A 15,625-nucleotide genomic window follows, 5' to 3' on the forward strand; every position below is an offset into this window, starting at 1 on the left:
GGAAACATTACATGTAGAAATCCATAGGCTCAAGGATCAAGCTCGAGAGCAAATTTTGGAAGTAGAGAAGCATTATAGTGATGCTTGCTTAAGAATTTTTGAAGATGAAGAATGGGAGAAGTTATTACCTATAGAGGTAGTAGTAGAAAGTTTTCAAAAGATTTTTGAGGAAGATGCTAGTGACAAAGATATCTGGCAAGCCTTCAGAACAGAAGAAGCTTTGCTAGAATTGGATACCAAACTCGAGGATTTTGCTGAACCCAAATTGAGGTAGAAAATTATAGGTAAAACATCAAGGATAAATATATGGCTCTAGATTTATTGGATATATGATTAAAATCTCTAAGATTATAGAGAAATTTGAGGGCAAACATGTAAGGAAACTCAGGTGCAGAAACAACTTCCTACACTAATCTCATAAGGAAAGTGTGATGCAAATCTTATTAAAATATTCTACACTTATACATTCAATATCATGTAAACAAAAATATTGCATCCAACCATGCATAAAGAAAATAGATAGAGAAAGGAACACATAACACAAGGATTTTTCGGTGGGGAAAAACCTTTCGGTAAAACAACCCCACCCCTCCAGAACCTGCACAATGTATTATCTTCAACAAAAGGTTACAATGCACTTCTAGTGCAAGCTCAACATTGATAACAGAAGACTCCAGTAGCTACTTGTAGTACCAACAATACACTCTTTTCACATCGCTTCTCTTCATAACCCTAAAAATGCTTATAACATGCACTTCACTTTAGGGCTACTCCCAAAGGTAAACCGTATTAGGGTTTTACCATTCTTTGAGAAAATAGGCACCCCAAAATTTTTTTTTGGGGTAGAGTGTATAGTAATCAAATATCTTAGTTACCACATGTCTTCACCTATCATTGAATCTTCCTAACATAGCTCTTACGTGTCATAGAAATTTTTCATAACCATTTTAGTCATGATCTCCTTACACACAATTCAAGATGTCGACACATCAACATTATTTGCAAGAAATACATTTTACAAAGAAAATAATAAGAATAGGAATTATACAAGGTTGAGACACCTTATTCCTAACATTCTCCCACTTGTCGAACACCTTGTAAGAGCAACAGGAACTAACTGCTATAGGCCGAAAGGCCCATAGACTCTGCACACCATCTGAACTTCTCAGTGCCCATTGGTTTCGTTAATGCATCTGCAACATTCTTCACAGTATCTACCTTTTCCAAATTTACCTTTCCATCTTCCACCATATCTCTCACAAAGTGATACTGCACATCAATGTGCTTCGTTCTGGTGTGGAAAGTTGGATTCTTTGCAAGGAAAATAGCACTCTGACTGTCACACCAAATAGTAATCTGTTCTGCATCAACACCAACATCAGAACACAATCTCTTAAGCCAAATGGCTTCCTTACAAGCATGAGTAGCAGCCATGTACTCAGCTTCTATAGTGGACAAAGCAACCACAGGTTGTCGCTTGCTCATCCAACTAATGGCACCACCAAACATAGTGAACACATAAGCACTGGTGGATCTCCTGTGGTCAATATCACCTGCCCAATCTGAATCCACAAACCCATGAATACAAACTGAATGTAGAGATCTAGAAGAGTTACCATGATAACATATGGAGTAATTTGATGTACCCCTCAAATATCTGAATACTCACTTAACTGCATCCCAATGTATCCATCCAGGATTAGCCATAAATCCACTTAGGACTCCCACTGCTTGGGCAATGTCTGGTCTAGTATAGACTATAGCATACATAAGACTACCAACTACACTAGCATAAGGTACTCTACTCATGTCCTCCACCTCACTAGGAGATTTGGAAAATCATCTACAGATAACTTTGTTCGCACAGGAATAGGAACACATAGTGTTCTACAATTTGCCATGCTGAACCTGTCCAACACAGACTTCACGTACTTACTCTGACTCAACCAAAGTTTTTTGTTAGACCTGTCTCTACTGATTTCCATACCAAAGATGTACCTAGTTGCCCCAAGATTTTTCATCTCAAACTATGCTGACGATTGAGATTAAAATCAGAAATCATACCCTTACCCTTCCCAAACAACAACATATCATCAACATATAATGCAACAATAAGAAGGTGATCATTTTCAATTCTGAAATAAATGTAATGATCTGATTTTGATCTTACGAATCCAATTGACAACATAAAGGCATCAAACTTAAGGTACCACATCCTAGGAGATTGCTTCAAACCATATAGAGATTTCTTTAATCTGCAAACTAAGGATTCTTTACCTTTAACAATGTAGTGCTCAGGCTGTGACATATAAATCTCTTCCTCCAAATCACCATGAAGGAAAGCTGTCTTCAAATCCATCTGTTCTATCTCTAAATCATATGATGTAGCAAGAGATAACATAGATCTAATGGATGTCAACTTTGCAACAGGAGAGAATATTTCACCATAATCTATTCCCTCTACTTGTGAATACCCCTTTGCAACCAATCTAGCTTTGTACCTTTCAACACTTCCATCTGCACAGAATTTCTTCTTGAACACCCATTTACAACCAACAGATTTTCTCCCTTTAGGAAAAGGTACAAGGTCCCATGTTTTTTTTTTCTCTAATGAAGCCATCTCATCATCCATAGCCTCAATCCAGGAACCTGCATCTTCCATGCCCAAAGCCTCTTTCACAGATCTAGGCTCATCAGTGTTAGTAATCAAAGAAAAAGCACAACTAGAATCTAACATAGAATAACCAAACCTTTCTAGTTACTTTCTTTCTCTCATGGATCTCCTCAAAGGCTGAGGTTGAGGTTGTTCTTCCTCTTCTTCTGAACTATAAGAGCTGCTAGAGCTCTCCTCATCATTAGACCCAACATGGTCTCTCTGTTCAGTCTTCTCAGGGGTAGGAGGCAACTGAACAACATATTTTTCCTTTCCTTTTTCATCTGGTTGTAGCACAATAGGAGAAGATGTTAGCTCTGTAAAAATAACATTTGTACTATACAACACCTTACTAGTCATAGGATCCCAAAGCTTGTACCCTTTCACACCAGCACTGTACCTGATGAAAATACATTTAATAGCTTTATTTTCCAACTTAGATCTTTTCTCCTTTGGAACATGTGCATAATCTTCACAACCAAAAACACAGAGATGTCTAATTGAAGGCTTCTTACCAGACCACACCTCCATGGGTATCTTACCAACAAGAGCTGGTGTAGGAGATCTATTAACTAGATAGCAAGTAGTGGCCATGGCTTCGGCCCAAAACCTTTGTTCTAAACCAGCTCCACTAAGCATACTCCTAGCCTTCTCTGTCAGTGTCCTATTCATTCTCTCTACAACTCCATTTTTCTCTGGGGTATAAGGAGTTGTCTTATGCCTCTCGATACCTTGTTCTTTATAGAACTATTCAAACTCTACTGAGTAAAACTCACCACCATTGTCAGTTCTCATACACTTAATCTTCTTACTAGTCTATTTCTCTACAAGGGCTTTAAATTACTTAAATCGAGTAAAGACTTGTGTCTTACTTTTAAGGAAATAAATCCATGTCCTTCTACTATAATCATCTATGAAAGATACAAAAAATACAGACTTGGAGATTGAAGGAACTTTTACAGGACCAAATACATCAGAATGAATAAGATCCAAAACATCAAAAGATTTGTGAGAACTAGAGTAAAATTGAACATGATTTTGTTTACCATATACATAGTGTTCACAGAAGTCAAACTCGAGATTGCAATCATTTAACCCCTCAACGAGATTTTTATTTTTCAAGGTTCTAATACCCTTCTCACCAATGTGACCAAATCTCAAATGCCACAACATTTTCTTTTCTGCAGGAAGCTTTCATTTTAAAGTGTTTGCACCCTTAGGTACATTTGTTGCACTACCATCAAAACCACTAACCACAGTCTTCTTTACTGCTCATTCAGATGGTGGGGATGAAGTGATAGCTGCTCTCTTCTTTGAAATAGAAGAACTATTACACTGAGAAATGTGTGCATCAAGCTGAAACAAAGTACCTCTCCTAGTACCCTTAGCAAGCACCATAGCTCCTCTCATCATCTTACATCCATCTTTAGAAAAAATAACTTGCACACCTACATCATTCAGCATACTTACAGATAATAGGTTTCGTGCCAAACTTGGAATGTGCATAACTCCATTGGTTCCCTTTACTCATCCATCAGGAAATCCGCGTCCAACTATCTTTAGGTGAGAATCATCACCCAAGTACACCTTTCCACCATTGAACTCTTCATATCTTGAGAACCAATTTCAATGAGAGGTCATGTGAAAAGATGCACCTGAGTCAACCAATTACACATCATCAGATGTATGGGCTGCCAAAGCTATGATGAATGCATCACCATCTTCTTGAGATTTTTCAGAACTAGAATCTGAGGCTTTCTTCTTCTTCTTAGGCTCTTTATAGTCTTTATGGAAGTGCCTAGTCTTATCATAGCTCCAACATTTTTCCTTGGACTTATTTGGAAGTCTTTGACTTCCCACGAGATTTGGATCTATCCTTATTGTCAGACTTATTGTCATTTTTCTTCCCTCTTTTCGTGGATCTCCCACGAACAGCAAGGGCTTCTTTTTTCAAAACGGAAGCCTTTCTCTACATCTCCTCTGATAGCAGTGAAGACACCACATCATCCATTTTGAAGGTGACTAATGTGCTTCCGAGAGTCATCACAAGATGGTCCCATGAATCTGGTAAAGAAAAAAAAAGTGTGTAGCAACGATCCTCCTCCTCTAACTTGACACCAGCTGATGTCAACTATGCAGCCAACAGATTAAATGCATTTAAATGATCCATTAAGGATCCACCTTCCTCCATTCATAGAGAATACAACTTCTTCCTCAGGAATAACTTGTTCACCAAAGATTTGGCCTGATACACGACCCAAGTCTCTCCCACAAACTATATGCAGTTTTCTCATCTAGAACATTTAGAAGGACTACATCAGTTAAACAGAGTCTTATGAGACCCTTAGCTTTATGGTCTTTGATATCCCAATCTGCTTGAGCTATAGTTACTGGTCTTGTAGCACTTGTAGTCACTTCCCACAGGTCACGATCTTCCAACATGTCTTCCATCTTGAGTTTCCACAACTTGAAATTAGTGCCATTAAATATCTCCACCTCCATTCTTTCATATGATGAAATCACCATCTCAATCTACAAATAAGATTTAGGATGCTCTACACAAGACTCCCACTCAAGTTGAGATTAGCTCAAAAAACCCTACCCAACAACTAGGATCAAAAGTTGATCAAGCTCTGATACCACTTGTAAGGAAACTCAGGTGCGAAAATAGCTTCCTACACTAATCTCATAAGGAAAGTATGATGCAAATCCTATTAAAATATTCTACACTTACAGATTCAATATCATGTAAACAACAATATTGCAGCCAACCATGCATACAGAAAATAGATAGAGAAAGGAATACATAACACAAGTATTTTTCGGTGGGGAAAAACCTTTAGGTAAAACAACCCCACCCCTCCAAAACTTGCAAAATGTATTATCTTCAAAAAAAGGTTACAATACACTTGTATTGAAAGCTCAACATTGATAATAGAAGACTCCAGTAGCTACTTGCAGTACCAACAATACACTCTTTTCGCATCACTTCAATTCGCAACCCTAAAAATTCTTATAACATGCGCTTCACTTTAGGGCTACTTCCAAAGGTAAATCGTATTAGGGTTTTACCATTCTTCAAAAAAATAGGAACCCCAAATAATTTTTTGGGGGTAGAGTGTATAGTACTCAAATATCTTAGTTGCCACATTTCTTCACCTATCATTGAATCTTCCTAACATAGCTCTTATGTGTCATAGGAATCCGTCATAACTGTTTTAGTCATGATCTCCTTACACATAATTCAAGATGTTGACACATCAACATTATTTGCAAGAAATAAATTTTACAAAAAAAATAATAAGAATAGGAATTATACAAGGTTGAGACACCTTATTCCTAACAAAACATCCAAACATAGCTCTAGGATGAAGGGGAAGAAAACCCAGATGCTAGAATTTTCATTTTGACACTCAGTAAAATTTTGATATTTTGGACCCTTTTGAGGTGCACAACTCCATAGGTCCATAGCTCTATAGGTGTACATTTTAGAGGCTCCATTGATAGTTAACTACCAATTACAAAAATAGAGCTTTCCATGCATAAAAAATGAATTCTAATGATAGTTTAACTCCAACAAATGCCCAGTGAAGGATCAACTTTCATTTTTAGCACTTCCAGACACTTCCACTTTGACTCAAAGCTTTCTAATTCTTTCTTCTCTCGTAATTCTTTTTTTTTAAACATGTAAAGGCTCATGCATCCAATTAATGAATAAAAATGGATGGAGTCCTGCATAGCACCTGTTAGATCTTAGTTTGTATATGATTAGTTCTTTTATTAAATTAAAATCATTTTATTGCATGAAGATATCTCTCACTCTCAACACAAATTGAGGAGATGATTTATTATAAATAATCCATTGTAATATGTAATTAGGGCTGTTGTTATTTTGCAATAAAATTATGCTTTGGGGGCTCACATTTTGAGTGTAGTAATTCTTGCCTAAATGTGTCATATTTTTGTGAATTTACATTCATGGAATTGTGATTGAGCCTAAGGTTTATTGCTTTGTTTCTAGTTTTTCATTTCATTAGTTCTAGTGTTTTTTATGGTTTTGGTGAATTCCTCTTTGTAACTAGCTTGAGAAGAAATCATCAAATTGTGTTTGCATAATTTTTCATCTCACATGAGCACACTTTTCTTGGCCTTGTGATTTAATGAAGGGTGAAACATCATATGCTCACTGAGTTTCTCATCGATGATTGCATCAGTGGAATTAGGGAAGTGTTGCTCCTTCTTTCATTGGTTATTTACCAATCTCTTTGAAAACTTAATTCATAGACTTGTTGTTCTCCATAATTTATGTCTGTTAGGAATTGTCATTTCATGTTATTTGCTTTGCTAACCCCCTTGTTAGAGTAGGAATTCATACTAGTTACATTTTTAGATTGCATTCATAAAAACATTAAAAATACAAAAATATAGTTCTTTTGTGTGTTGTTTTGAAGCATTGTGTGAATTCTTCATCTGATCTAAAATCAAAACGAACCAGCAAAGGCCTCCTTGTGAACAATCACATTTATCTTCAACTAAATAGATTCTAGTAGGTGGCAAGATCAACTTGGAACATTGGAGTTGATTCTCAAAATCAACTTTTCAAGAGAGGAGTTCGCAAGAATTCTTGTCTTTTAGCATCATGCATAATGACAGCTAAACAGAAGAAGGAGGTCCACACTTTTGATTCTCAAAAAAAAGTGAAAAATTTGGCAAAGTTTCAAAATTCTACACTTCTTTCAAAAATATGTTCTTCCCAAAAGTTCAAATTTTTTTTTGAGTTTTTGGGAAATTCAGATGCGCAGGTGCGCAGCTCGGTAGGTCCATAGATCTATAGATCTACAGTTATGCAAGTGCACAGGTGCGCAAAAACTCTATGGTGCACCTGATACATGAGAAATTATACTTCTAAAGAGGTTCACTTTTTCTAGAATTGGTGCAAATTGGAGGGTTCCAATCTAGAATCCCCATTTCAATAAGCATTAAGATCTTCAACAAGGGCACACGGGTTTCTTGAGCTTACCCAGTTTTGCAAACAACGCAGTGATAAAGGGATTCCCCAATTCAACCACTTTCATTTGAAATTTCATCATCATCTTCTTCAACTCCACCTCCACTTTAACCACCTAGTAGAGCACCACATACTACAATAGTTCCACCTCCAGAACAACCACCCCTAGGTCTACCAAATCCTCCAATGGCATTTTTCACAAATGTTGTAGACTCACTAATAAACTTGAGAGGTGCACTTCATGACCTCCCTAAGAATCTTGAAATTTTTTTCCCAAGGTTCATTTATGGAGAAACATGAACTGCTGAAGACCACATTAAAGTATTCAAAGAAATTTGTAACCAAAAGTAGATTTCCAATGAGGATGTGGTCCTTCATTTATTTTCCTACTCTTTGGGGGAAGTTTCCTACAATAGGTATGTGCATTTTCCACCTAGATGTATCAAATATTGGGACACCTTCAAAAAATTGTTTCTAGAATAGTTTAAAACCTTTGTCAACATAGCAGTGATACATCGACAATTCATATTGGTTAAAAGGGATCCAGCTGAAATAGTTTCATACTTTAATCATTGCTTTTATATGGCCTATCACAGATTGGAAGTGCCATACACGATGCCAATTGAAGTGGCTTTTCAAATTTACCTAAATGCTATGGATCCTCTTATTGCTATCTTTATGAGAAGGCTTCTTTCTGTAGATATTAACACATTGGAAAAGGTCTTCACAAAAGCAATAACTTTCACTAAGCAAGAAAATCCCAATTGAGGAGGATTTATGCTCCTAGATCAAGCTATTATAGGAATAACAACATACCCAGTTCGAGTGCCCTCGGCACCTAGTCAATTCATATCTATGAACCTGATTCCACTATAGTAGGGCCCCATTCCACAAAACCCTACACTAACCTATCTAGGGTACGAGCCTCCTAAGATCACTTTCTTTGAGAAGAAGGCAATGATTCTTGTAGAAATAGGTAATAACTTCATTTCAAAATTTGATTAGATGAAAAAGACTATATCACAAATTAACAATGAATTTATTCATCTTAGGTTGTCACAAGGAAAAAACAAAAACTTCCAAAGAAACAATGTTGGTCCTTACAACAACAATTATGGCCAAAATTACAACAAAAACTTTAATGGAAACAACAAGAATGTAGGAAATAATAATGGAGGGAATAACTTCAATCCTCTTAATAAAAATAATGGCTTCCAGAGACATAACTAATAGCGGAATACATGAATAAATAATGGAAGAATTCCTGTTGACAACAACAACAACAACATTCAATATGCAGATATCAATTAGTATGACAACAGTCACAATTTACCTAATAGCGATCATTTATACTATAATGGGAATCAAGAAATGAATCTAGGCTCACAAGTAAATGATAATACTCCTCCTAGGAAATTCAATGCTATGCTATTAGAATCATATGACCTCACACAAAATCCATAGGTAGAATAGTCAATTGATGAAGAATTCTCATTTTCATTGAGTTAAGAACCTAACCTTTAGCAAGAAGAGATCTTTTCCTTTCACAGTGATAGTCAAAATATGTACAATTTGAGGAGTAGAAAATAACCTTTGATAGATGGAATTCTTCCAATGCTACAACCAACACCTCTAGATCCAAGGGAGAGCAACAATCTAGTATCAGTTAAACCACCATCTAGAGGACAACAAAATCAAAACCAAGTAAATGTACCAACAATATTGAAAAATCCTGCTTGGTCTACCAAAAGATATGGTATAGTCGAGGATTTGAAACAAACAAAGACCAATATGTCTATTTTTGACATGTTGCAAAGTTTTCCACAATAATGGGAGGCACTTTTGAAGACCCTAAACCATATGAAGACTTCCCATAATGCAAATTCTACCCCTCAGGAGATGGTGTCAAAACAAGTTAATGCTGCAAAGGCATTGCCCACTATGTTTAAAGACAAGGTGGAGGTGCCCCCATTTTTTCTCAATATTAGAATATATAGAAAGAATCTTCATAATTGGTTTATCAATTTAGGAGCTTTGTGCAATTTCATGCCATTATCCATAGCACAAAATTTGGGGGTTACCCCTCAACCTACCAACCAGATAGTGATACAGTTGGACAAAACAAAGGTGAAAGTCATAGGTGTATTGAAAGATGTGTGGATATAGTTAACAGTCTACCCTCAAATTCAAGACATCATTGATATACATGTGATTGATATTCCAAAAATGTACAGATTGCTTCTCAGTAGAGAATGGAAAAAGTTTCTAAGGGGATGATTTTCCATAGATTTCACTCAGCTTTGGTTATGATGGAAAGGTCCAACCAATCAAATCAAAATAGATGCAGAACCAAAGTTAAAAAAGATGATTACAAATTACAATGCCCCTAATGAGGTAGCCTTCTTACAAATAGATTTAGGCTACAAGGTCATGGTTTTTGATACTATGTCAACCAAAATACTAGACGATCAACATATGGACTCTGTGATCTCAGCCCTAAAAGATGAGGTCATAGCACAATTCATAGACCATATGATGGCTAATCTACAATGTTTAGGAGAGGAATCTGATCCTAATATTCTCCTCCTTCCAAGATTTTTGTCAATTACATAAAGTTAGCCATTCAAAGTTTGAATGTTCATCATGTCAAGAAGCAGTTGCTAAGGTATTAACACAAAAGGTCAAAGTAAATAAAGTTGATGACCCAAATAATAGACCTATAGAAAATCAAAGTGGTACAAAAACTTCTAATTTTGTTGAAGGAATTGAAGGGGAAACTAAAGACTTGAATGCATCATACAGTAATACCTCTTCAGACAGTGAAGGTTTGTCTTCTCCTCGACCTAGAATGATCAAAGTACAAAGGAGACTGTATATAAAAGGACAAGGATGGACTTTTGTGGTCATTTTTCCTCTACCTAAAGTCAAAGAAATTAGAGAACTGATAGGGGAAATTCAAGACAAATAAGAAAAATAAACACCTCCTCTAGTAGGTATTCACAATGGAGAATCATCAAGTCCACCTCCTGAGAAATTACAATGGGTTCCTAAGAAACAATTCTTTGAAGCTCAAATAAAAGAGAAATTGAGAAAAAATAAGCACAAATTTAGAAAACCCAAAGAAAGCCCAATTTGGACACTTCACTTCGACAGTTCCAAATGAAAATTAGGAGCCGGTGCAGGTATTGAGTTAGTTGGTCCAAAAGGTAAATCTTTTTACATAGTGTATTGATTGAAATTTAGATGCACTAATAATATTGTTTAATATGAAGCATTGATTTGAGGACTCCTCTTTGCACTTGACAAAGGGGTTACAACCCTTGTTGTCGAAGGAGATTCTCAATTGGTTATCTGACAAGTAAAATTATTGTATTCTTCCAACAATAAGAGATTGATTGCCTATAGGAAAAAGGTATGGGATCTTTTAGATGACTTCCAAGCCTTGAACATAGTCTATTCCAAGAATGAAAAACATGGTAGCAGATGCCCTTGCTATTTCAGTAAGTGCATTGCAGCCAGTTGAAGGAAAAATGTTGAAACAGTTTTCTATTGAATTGGTTACTTCTCCATCTATTCCTGACAATATCATGAACTTCCAAGTTTTTTAGGATGATCAACATATACTAGAGTTTATTATGTGTAGTGGTCACTTTAAGGGGAAAGAAATAGATGACACCCCATACAACAAACCTGAAGATACTACAATCCAAGATGAAGATGGAATTTTGATCCTAAAAACCAATACTATTCCAAAAGGGATGGTTGAATTAGAATGTATCTTTCATCATGATGAATCAGAACTCAAAAAAAGAATTCCTAAAGAAAAGGGGACCAATGAATATGATTCATACAATTTAGGAATGAAAGATGATTCGAAGATGGTAGGAACTAGGAAAGGATGTAGTTCATAGGAAAGGGAAGACATGCTCAAATTACTCACAGAATATAAGGATGTCATCTCCTAGAGCTATAAATATCTGAAGACATATGATCCTCAAATCATCATGCATGATATTCCCCTCAAACTAGATGCCAAACCTTTTTGATAAAGGCAAAGACCCGTCAATCCCATCCTCGAGCCTTTGATAATGAAAGAAGTCAAGAAATTATTAGATGTGAAGATTATCTTCCCTCTGTGTCACTCTACATGGGTGGCTAATTTAGTTCCTATGTGAAAGAATACTGGAGAGATTCAACTTTTTTTTTATTTTCACAATTTGAACTTGGCATCTTAGAAGGACAATTACCCATTGCGCTCTCTCGATGAAGTCTTACAAATTGTGAATGGTTTGAAAATGATGTCTTTTCTAGATGGATATTCTAGTTACAATCAAGTAATGGTAGAAGAGGAAGACAAATTAAAGACCACCTTTACAACTGAATGGGGAACCTTGGCCTATAGGAGAATTCCATTTAGATTGATCAACAGGAGAGCTACATTTCAGTGAGACATGGATGAAATGTTTAAGGGATTCATTAATAGATGTATAGTTATCTATATGGATGACTTGACCATATTTTCAAAAGATCAAACTACTCATATTGCTGACCTGAGACAAGTGTTCAACAGGTGTCATAAATACAACATATCTCTCAATCCCAAGAAGTATTCATTTGGGGTAACTAAGGGAAAGCTCTTAGGTCATATCATTTCTAAAGGTGGCATCTCCATAAATCTTGATAGAGTTAAAGCCATCTTGAATTTATCACCCCCAAATAGTTGGAAGGAACTCAAGTCTTTCTTTGGGAAGATACTTTTTGTTTGGAAATTCATAGGTGGATTTGCAGAGATTGTGCATCCTCTAAATAATTTTCTCAAGAAGGGAGCTAAAACTAAATGGGTTCCCAAGGTAAAGAAATCATTCAAGGATATTAAGGTAGCCATTTCTATAGCCCCAGTATTGGTAAATCCTGATTACAACCTTCCCTTCAAGATATATTCCTTTGCTTCAGAGAATTCTTGCACAAGGGTCTTGACTCAAAAGAAGGAGAAGGAGGATGAAATACCTATTTCTTTTATGAGTTGTCCACTGAGAAATGCTAAGTTGAATTATTCTAACCTCGACAAACAATATTTTTCCTTGGTTAAAGCAGTGAAGAAAATTTTCCATTACATACTGAGAAGTAAGGTGTATGCTATTGTACTTGACCTAGTAGTAAAGACATTATTGATGCAGAATGAACTTGGTGAAAGGCAAGGTAAATGGATGGTGATACTCCAAGAGTTTGACCTTGAAATCCAACCTATGAAATTAGTCAGAGGTCAAGGATTTTCAAGGATGATAGTTGATAACCATATTGGTGATGAAAAGAAATTTGAGTTTGAGAAGGAAATAGATGATGAAGATTAGAAGAAGATGATGGTATCTCAAGTTGACATTGGCCAATATGTAGTAATAGATGTATGGTACAAGGATGTTGTGTACTACCTCCTACAGAATCAATGCCCAAGTTGGATGAGTAGCTCACAATGTAGAGGGATTAAAATGAACTATGATTCTTATATGTTGCAAGACAAAAAGTTGTACAAAAATAAATATGAAGGGATCTACGTGAAATGCCTAGGACATGAAGAAGTGAAGAAAGTCCTAGAGCAATTTCACGACAAGTATGGTACAGGGCATGGTTTGGCAGAAGTAACATCTCATATGATTTTAAGGTCGAGATATTTTTGGCCACATTGTTTAAGGACACTTTTGAGCATGTGCACTCTTGACATGTCTATCAAACAAGTGCTAACAAAGAAAGACACCCGACAATGCGGCTATAGCCTGTGTATGAGATACATCCTTTCACAAAGTGAGGGCTAGATTTTGTTGGTCCAATTAACCCACCATCATCAATCGAACACACCTACATTCTTACGACCACTAATTATTGTACAAGATGGACCAATGCTGAAATTTATAGAAATTTCATTGCTAAAGTGGCAATAGATTTCTCGAAGGAACACATTGTTACCAAATTTAGAATGCCATTCGTCCTTGTGTGCGATAACAGATCTACTTTTACATCAATAGTTTTCACTCAATGGGCATTTAATAATAAAGTTATTATCAAATTCTCTTCCAATTACTACCTGCAAGGAAATGGGGTACTAGAATCTATGAACAAGAATTTGATTATGGTAATAAAGTAATTGTTGAAAGAAAACCCTAGAGACTAGCATACACAGTTGAAATATGCCTTATGGACAAATTGAGTGAGGGTCAAGAATGCTTTAAGGACTTCTCCATATTTACTTGTCTATGGACAGGAGCTAGTATTTTCACTCAAGCTTAGAGTTCTTTTTTTGAAGTTCATGAGTGGGTATGTTGAAGATGCTGCCAAAGTACAAATCAGATTGATAAATCTTCTGGAGATGGATGAAAAACACACAACTACATTGGAGCACATGGCTAAAAATCAAGCTATCATGAAGAGATGGTTTGACAAGAGATTCGTGATAAAATCCTTTAGGATTTCTAACATGGTTCTACTTTGGGATAAGGTGAAAGAAAAGTCGAGCAAGCATACCAAGTTTTAGTGTTTGTGGATGGGTCGCTATCAGATCACGAAAAATCCTTAGAGAAGACACTTTTAGGCTTAGTTCCTTACAGAGGGAATTTCTTCCCTTATAGGTAAATGGACAATTTTTGAAACATCATTTTGAAGCCTAAAAGACACGCAAAAAAATAAATTTAGTTAGGCTTTATTTTTGCACTTAGTTAAATTTTACTTCTGTAGTTAGTTAGGTTTTATTTTCTACAAGTGTGTCAATCCCAAGGGGGTAGGGTGTACTTGAGATTTTATCTTGAGATATTTCACTAACCTCTCTTTGGTTATAATTTTAGGAAGAGGTATTTCTTTGTCAAAATATTTGGACAATTGTTTGTCTTATACCAACTGGGCAATGGATGTTGCTTGTGGAAATACGGTGACTTTCAGTCTCAAATTTAGGGTTCTAAACTGACAAGCTCTCAACACTTTGCAAACTTAAGAATTTATCATCTTAGGTGTTGTTGAATTAAGGTTGAAGATGGCAAGGGATGATTCAAACCCCAATTGGTTCAAATAGGAGGGGTGAGTAGGAGCATCCAATAGTGTAAGGGCAATCTTATATCACCCAAAAATATGCTTAGAGATAGTTTTTGTTTAATTTTTTTAAATTTTTGGATACCCATTTGGGTCAAATAAAGGTTCCAACTCTCACAATTCCACTATTAGCTTTTTGGGTTAGATTTTTTAAGCACCTTGGGATACATGTAAATGTAGAAAATGGGTTATTTTGTAGTTAAGCCAAAATTATGATGAGTTAGAGGGTGTAATTTGGAGGTATTATTATACTTGAAATTTAATTTTCTCCAGAAAAAGAATCTGGTCAAAAGGCTTTATGGTTAGAAAGTTATTATAGTTTTAATTTTCTTAGAGACCTCCTAAGAGCACTTCAAAGTTAGGTTTGAGGCACTAAATGGCCTTGTATGGGCCCAAAAATTGGGGAATGAGTGAAGCTGGTCCACAGGGCTATAGAGCACTTCAAAAGCTTTCTAGAAATGTAAATGGTTCATCAATCAGAGTTCCGATTCAAAAGTTATGCCTCCCAGAAGTTGGGCTACCATTTCTGGATTCTTCTAATTTTATGCCGACTTCTAACAAGATTTTTGGAACCTTCTATTTTGGTAGTGGATGCCAACTAGCATATTATAGAATTTATTCCTAACCCTAAACAAATTGGGGTCTATTTAAGAATATTTCTAGCATTGTAAAGGTAGTTCTAGTGGAGTTTGGGAGAAGGCGTTGTGAGGAGAATTTTCTCTCTGGATTTAGTCTATTGTAAGCCCATAGGGCATGTCATTGGGTCTTTTCCCCTTGTAATTAATGTAGTAGTAGATTTTCACTGATAATAATATTTCCCTTCTCCTATTGTGTTCATTCTAGTCTTGGGTTGTGTCCCCATCAAGTCGTATCAGAGCAGGTTTTCCTAA

The sequence above is a fragment of the Cupressus sempervirens genome, chromosome 7 (genome assembly GCF_028749045.1).
Source record: "Cupressus sempervirens isolate cs-2001-9-10 chromosome 7, ASM2874904v1, whole genome shotgun sequence".
Lineage (NCBI taxonomy): Eukaryota > Viridiplantae > Streptophyta > Pinopsida > Cupressales > Cupressaceae > Cupressus > Cupressus sempervirens.